Genomic DNA, 6252 nt, shown 5'->3' on the forward strand with positions numbered 1-6252 from the left:
TGGTAATCTTTCTATTGATTTCAGTGGGCTTTGAATCAGGCTCTATATTGGATATTGAGGCTCAAGTGGTGAGCACAGTAGAGGGTGTGAATTAGTGGATATTTAAAATTTTTAGATCTCTTACCATTTATCTTTTTCAAGCTGCATCTTTTGACTATCAGGTGGGTCAAGTTGCCTGGATGTCTACAGGTATTGGCTCTAGTTAGGTATTTTAACATCAGCTTTGAATCTTACTAAAATAGAAAGAAAAGAATTGCCTGACAGGAACAGGCCAAAGGTTCGTCTTGTCTGTTATCCTGCCTCAGCCAGTGGTCTATAGCGGATGACTTCGACGTGGATGGAAAAAAACCCATAATGTACTTGTGTGTGATTTTTTTTCCCCATGCTGGTGGAGGATGTTCTGCCAACTAAATTTAGGAATCAGCTAATGCCCTGAAGCATGAGGATTGATAGCCTTTGTAATTTTTATCCTTGCTACTGGAACTGCAGATACTATTCTTATTAATTCTAGACAGTCCATCTCCAAATGATAAAACCATGGGTGCATATCTCAGAAACACTCAGCATGCTGGTGCCAAAATCATGGTGATAAATCTTCTTTATGACAATGAAATCCCGTGGGAGTAACTTTAAATTTAGTTTTAAATGCTTGTCGTTTTTACTCCATTGTTTGAAACAGCTCGTAATGTAGAAAGTCAGTTAAACATTTCCCTTGCTAGCTTCTCTGTGGGGTGCATTTTACTTTTGAGAAAAAGGAAGGATGATTTATGTTGCTTTTCAGGGCTTTGACATAGTCACACAGCATGGAAGCAAAAAAGCTAAGTGCCTCCTGGCAGACCTCAGGGCTTACGCATGTGATATAGGTCCTGTGAGGTCAGGAGGGAGCCTTGTTGCTGCATGTATATGATCCTGCAGAAATTAAAACAAAAACACATTGTCTCACTTTCATGCCTCTGTTATATTCAGTGCACATCAGAAACAATTCAACACAGTGTGAGTGCCAATGGCATGTTTTCAAACTGAAGACACATTTCTATGACCTTGTTTCAGCAGACAAAATATCCATACCCAAAATACCCATAGCAGCTGGGAAAATCGGGGGAGCTTAATTAATTTAGTGTAGCAACACAGGCAGTTGTCTGCAAGTAGCATGAGCATAAGGAATGCTTTGTGACTGTGTATCTGCATAAAACACCCACACTGCTCTGATACAAGACATCAGAACACAGCATCTTTGTTTCTTTGATATTGCTTTTATATTTTAAATGAGTGCTCATTCGTGCTATGATATAGGAGGGAATGAGAGAGAAAAATGAAGCTTACATCGGGGTGACCCTGAATCCCTTCCTGCTGGGCATGACATAAAACCCAGTTTGGTCTTTCCCTGTACCTGATTTAGGAGAAAGGGTGTTATCTAGATATAGGCTAACCTCAGGATGGATTTTGAGATATAAATCTTAAATTTTCTAGGATATTGGATTTGTGGATTTAGTTTTGGTCTTTCTCTCCTCAAACTGGTTTAAAAAAGTCATTTCTTTGAAAATTTTCAGACAGAATTATTTGTTTGAAATATTTGAGGAAAAAGTTGGATTATGGATGAAATATTTGAAGTGAAAACATTTTCCTTTTGAATTCTTTGATGGAAAAATAAAAAACTTTATCATAATCAAACATTTTGTGAAATATTTTATTTTTGCCAGAACTATGCTTTTCCATAAAATAAAATGGTTGAATAATTCTAACCAACTCTAATCTCTGCATTTAAGAAGAAGAAATAACTAAAATGAAGTATGTGATTATGCAATCTCAGCTAAAGAGAAAACGAGTAGAGTTTGTTATTGATTCCTTAGGTTCCCCTGTATGATTTCTTCCCCCACATAAAATCCAATATTTTAGCAAAGGGTAAAGATGGGCCACAGATTAGGATCCCACCTCCCCACGGATTCTGCGAACCAGTATCGCTGCTTATCTGAATAGACTCAACCTACTGTGACAGTGTCAGGTTGTCTTTTACTCTTTACACAACATATGTAATGTGAAGGAACCACACAGGCATAGTGAGTTCTCGATACCTGGGTACGCTAACTGTGTATGATATGCAAGGCCTAGCTACCTATATATAATGCTGGATTCTGGAACATAGACAGTGAGGCTACTATAGGGTTCCCAAACTATTTAAAAGGGTACTACTTAGTTTATATACGTGTCACTTAACTAAGGAAGAATCTTAAAATAAAAGATGTGCTCTTTGTGAGAAGATGATGTGCACGTATTATTAAAACGGAATTTAAGGGAGACCATCCATCCCTCGATGGGTGGGAAAGGAAGTGGATTTTTGTGTGGGGTGGTTAGGTATGTTATGCTTAAAAATAACTCCTCTACTTTGATTACGTGTTGCGTAAAGGGCAGCTGTAGAGGAGCAGTTAAGGGGAGAGCTACAATGGAGGAATTTCATGATGCTCTGCGAACCTATGAAATACTTGCAATGCACCAGGTAGTGCTCTGCTTTTTGGGGAATATAAAATGTAGGGGAGTACAGCACACTTGACTCGCAACTCCACATGAGCTCCAAGTGCAATGCTGTGGCAAAAAGGGTGAATTTGGTCCTTGGGCGTATACAGTGGAGTAATGAGGTGATTTTATCTCTGTATATAGCACTGGAGGACCAGACTGACCAAGTACCTGGTATGTCAGGGACACTTCCATTTAACACCAAAACATTCCCAGGGCCTGATTTAATAATGTTATCCCCGGCATAAAAATACCAGGGTACTTGGTCAGTCTGCCTGCTGCGTGGCAACAGAGGACTGCTTAAGTCTGGCCTGATTGCTGCTGAGGATCATGCCTGCCTGGGGCTGGAGGAGAGCCACACTATGGGGGAGCTGATGCTGTGAGATGGTCAGTGGCCAGTGATCAGTGATGCTGGTGACTAGGCTTCTCCTTGCTGTGGTTCAGCTCCTCCAGGTGGCAGGGAAACAAGGAGGGCGCCAAGGCGAGCAGGAGGCAGTGTGGGTGCTACGGGCAACGTGACACAGGGACCTGAGAACCCCACCTTGCCCTGCATGCACTCTTCTGCTGGTAAAGTGAGTTTGGGGGAAGCCTCTTGTTGCTTGTGGGCTGCTGTGTGGGGCACATTCGGGAGGTAGGAGCCTCCAGTTGAGCAGAGGCTGGAGTTGAAAGTTCCAGAGCTGCCTAGGCTTGCCTCTCTTTGGGGACTGGTTTGATGAATCTCTCCTGTTGGGACACAGGGTCTCCCTTATGTTGCAATGAACCTCATGCATGCTGCTTCTTTACATGGTGTCAGAGCTCTGGAACTAGGGCCAAGTCTACCCGACAGTGCTACACTGGCACAGAGCGCTCTCATGTCGGCATAATTACTCCGCCTTGGTGAGAAGCTATGTTGGCAGAAAAGCGTCTCCCACCGACATAGCGCTAGTATGGACAGTGCAAAACTTGTGTCGCTCTGGGGGGTGGCAGTGGGGGGAGCTTTTTCACACCCCTGAACAACTTAAATTATATCGAATTAGGCTGTAGTGTAGCCCTGCCCTAGGAATCACTGTGGATTGTTCTTTCCACACAGCAATGAGGGGAGGGAGATAAACTGACCGTATGAAGCATGTTGAATTCAACACCCCTTGTCTCCCTAGAAGCCGTTTCTCACTAAATAATCTGATTGAAAAGTTTATGATCAACTGTCTCTCACCGTGTGCCTATTATAAAGGGCCAGCATTCACTGAAGCTAATGTGCTTGCCTCGGGCATGAATTTAGCCCCCAAAGTTTTCTGTCTTTCTTTCTTTTCCCTCTCCAGAGTATATTCTTATATTTGTCAGTGGACTAAAGACTGCAGGACTGGTTAATTTGGGATTGTGTATCCTTTGCACCTTCCTTCAAAACAGAGATTTTTGTTTTGTTTGACTGAAGAGGCTGGGCCAAGTGTCTAAAAGGGGGCACCTCTAGGTATCGTAATGGAATTGTCCAGCCTGTTAAAAATCTGATGGTTGTGTGTGTTTCATACAGACAGAAAAGAACACCTCCAGCTATTAATTATACACTGATTTTTAAAACAATACATAAAAATAGCATTAAGGGTCTAACGTACTAGCATAAGCCAGTCATTTTTTTTGCTCAAGATGGTTACTCCCTGCTTTGCTTTTCTCTCATGTGGCTGTGCTGACATGCTGTAGTGATCTGAGTAGAACTATTAGCCCCAGTTGCCCCAAGCTCCCTTCTATCCTCCTGCCCTCTGGCTGCACTACCCCAGGTTCCTTTCTACCTCAAACAGCCCTTAGAGGCTCCCACAGCTCTCCCCTCACATCCTTGCCCTGGTTGCCCCAGGCTCCACTGTCCACCCCTCCACTTTTCCAGGATTTATCTGATTCTCTTCTCCTTCCTCCAGACACCAACCGCCCATCTTCTAGAGTCTCTTCCAGAGCAACTTTCTCCCAGCAGCTGCTGCCTATTCCAGTACACTCAGCCTCTATTTACTCCCCCAACACCTCTGATTTTCTCAGTGCACCCCTTTCTTCTGAGGTATGCCCCTGTATCCCTGGCATGGCTCCCAATGACCAGGGTCTTGAAGAGCGGGGCTCAGGGACATTTTCTCACTAGTGAGAAATGTCTCACATGGAGCTACAGAAAACTTGAGGGATTGTCTGTTCTGGGGGCTTCTGGTTGGAATACCTTGTAGAATGGTGAAGGGGCTTTTCACAAGGCAGTGTAGCTTATTCTCTGTTGGCACAAAATAATTTTTTTTTTAAAGTTTTAAAATCTAGAATACAGCAGAGAGAATAAAGTTACCATCCCTGTCTTCCAGACATGGATGGCCAATGCCCTGCTCTATGTAATCAATCTGATTGAAAAATAATAGAAATCAACTATAAGAAGATATATTATGAGTTTGTTTGGAATACTAGTCTTGTTTTCTCCTTTTAAAAATCTCTTAGAAAAAATAACAAACTATTTTTTAAAAAGGGATAACTAAATACTGAAAGGAGAAAACTTACCCTGAATCTCCATGTATGTGTTCTGAGTTTCATTTTGTTTTTAAATGGAGACAGGCCGAAGTTATATATCCAAACTTTCCTGACCAAATTTTTTATTTGAAATTTTGGTTCAGGCTTGTCTGTCATTTGAAACTTAAGCTTTGTCAGGGCTGTGAAAATGTATAAAGATATTCCCACCACTACTAACATCTGTTGTCTGGGGTTAGTACTGACGGGAGCTCTATTGAAGACAAGGCATCTGTGGCCAGATATATTTTACCATAGTGTCAAACCTCCTTTTCATCTGGTTTAACTATCAGAGTGGTAAAAATACTAAAGTCTGCCAGTGTCTCCTCTACATTAGGGCCCCTACATCAGGGCTAGCACCTGTTGGGATTATTTATATAAATTTCCCCTGAGTAGACATGTGCAACGATCTGGATATAGACATCCCAGGGAGGGAACAGGATTTCTGAAGCCCAAAGAATAAGAAGTTGAATCAATTGATTGCATACAATATTACCATACTATAAAAGTGTATTGAGTAAGGTCTTTTATTAAAGCCGGTGACACATTGGTGATTGGTTTCATTGTGAAATGTTTGTATTAACACTATAGGAGGAATTATGGATACTTATTTATATTATGCTTTAAAATCTGTGCCCAAACAAAAGGAGAAACAGTTTTTTCACAGACGGAGGGAAGGTAGCTGTCTACCTCTCTCCAGTGTAAATTAAGCATTATGGAGTCAAAACAACAGAAGCCCCATTTACATATGAATCAGCACGGGGATGGAAAGCCAAAAGGAAGGGAAGAACAGCAGGAGATCATCCTGACTCTAGGGGATAAAACAATGAATTTTAGGAAATATAAGCAGAAGCAAAAAGCCATTTTGACATCCATTTCCTGTAGGAACAAAGAACTTTGATTCTGTGAGGGTTGGATTCTGACTAGAACAGCCAGTCATGCTGGAGAATGCTAACAACTTGGTGTAAGTAAGAAACTATGTTTAGGCAAAGCTATAACTTTCTAGAATGACGTTTTAGACACTAGAAAGCACGTTAGTTTTGCTTTGTTTGTAACTCTTTCATATCTCTTTCACTCTTGCTTGAAAGCACTTAAAACTGTTTTTCCTTAATAAACTTACTCTTTCTTTATTACAAAACCAACTCAGTGCTGTGTATTAAACTGAAGGGTGAAGTCCTCAACTAAAGCAACAAGCTGGTGTATTCTGTCTCTTTGGAGGCAGTGAACTTAACTTCAGTGTGA

The sequence above is a fragment of the Mauremys reevesii genome, linkage group 4, assembly GCF_016161935.1.
Source record: "Mauremys reevesii isolate NIE-2019 linkage group 4, ASM1616193v1, whole genome shotgun sequence".
NCBI lineage: Eukaryota > Metazoa > Chordata > Testudines > Geoemydidae > Mauremys > Mauremys reevesii.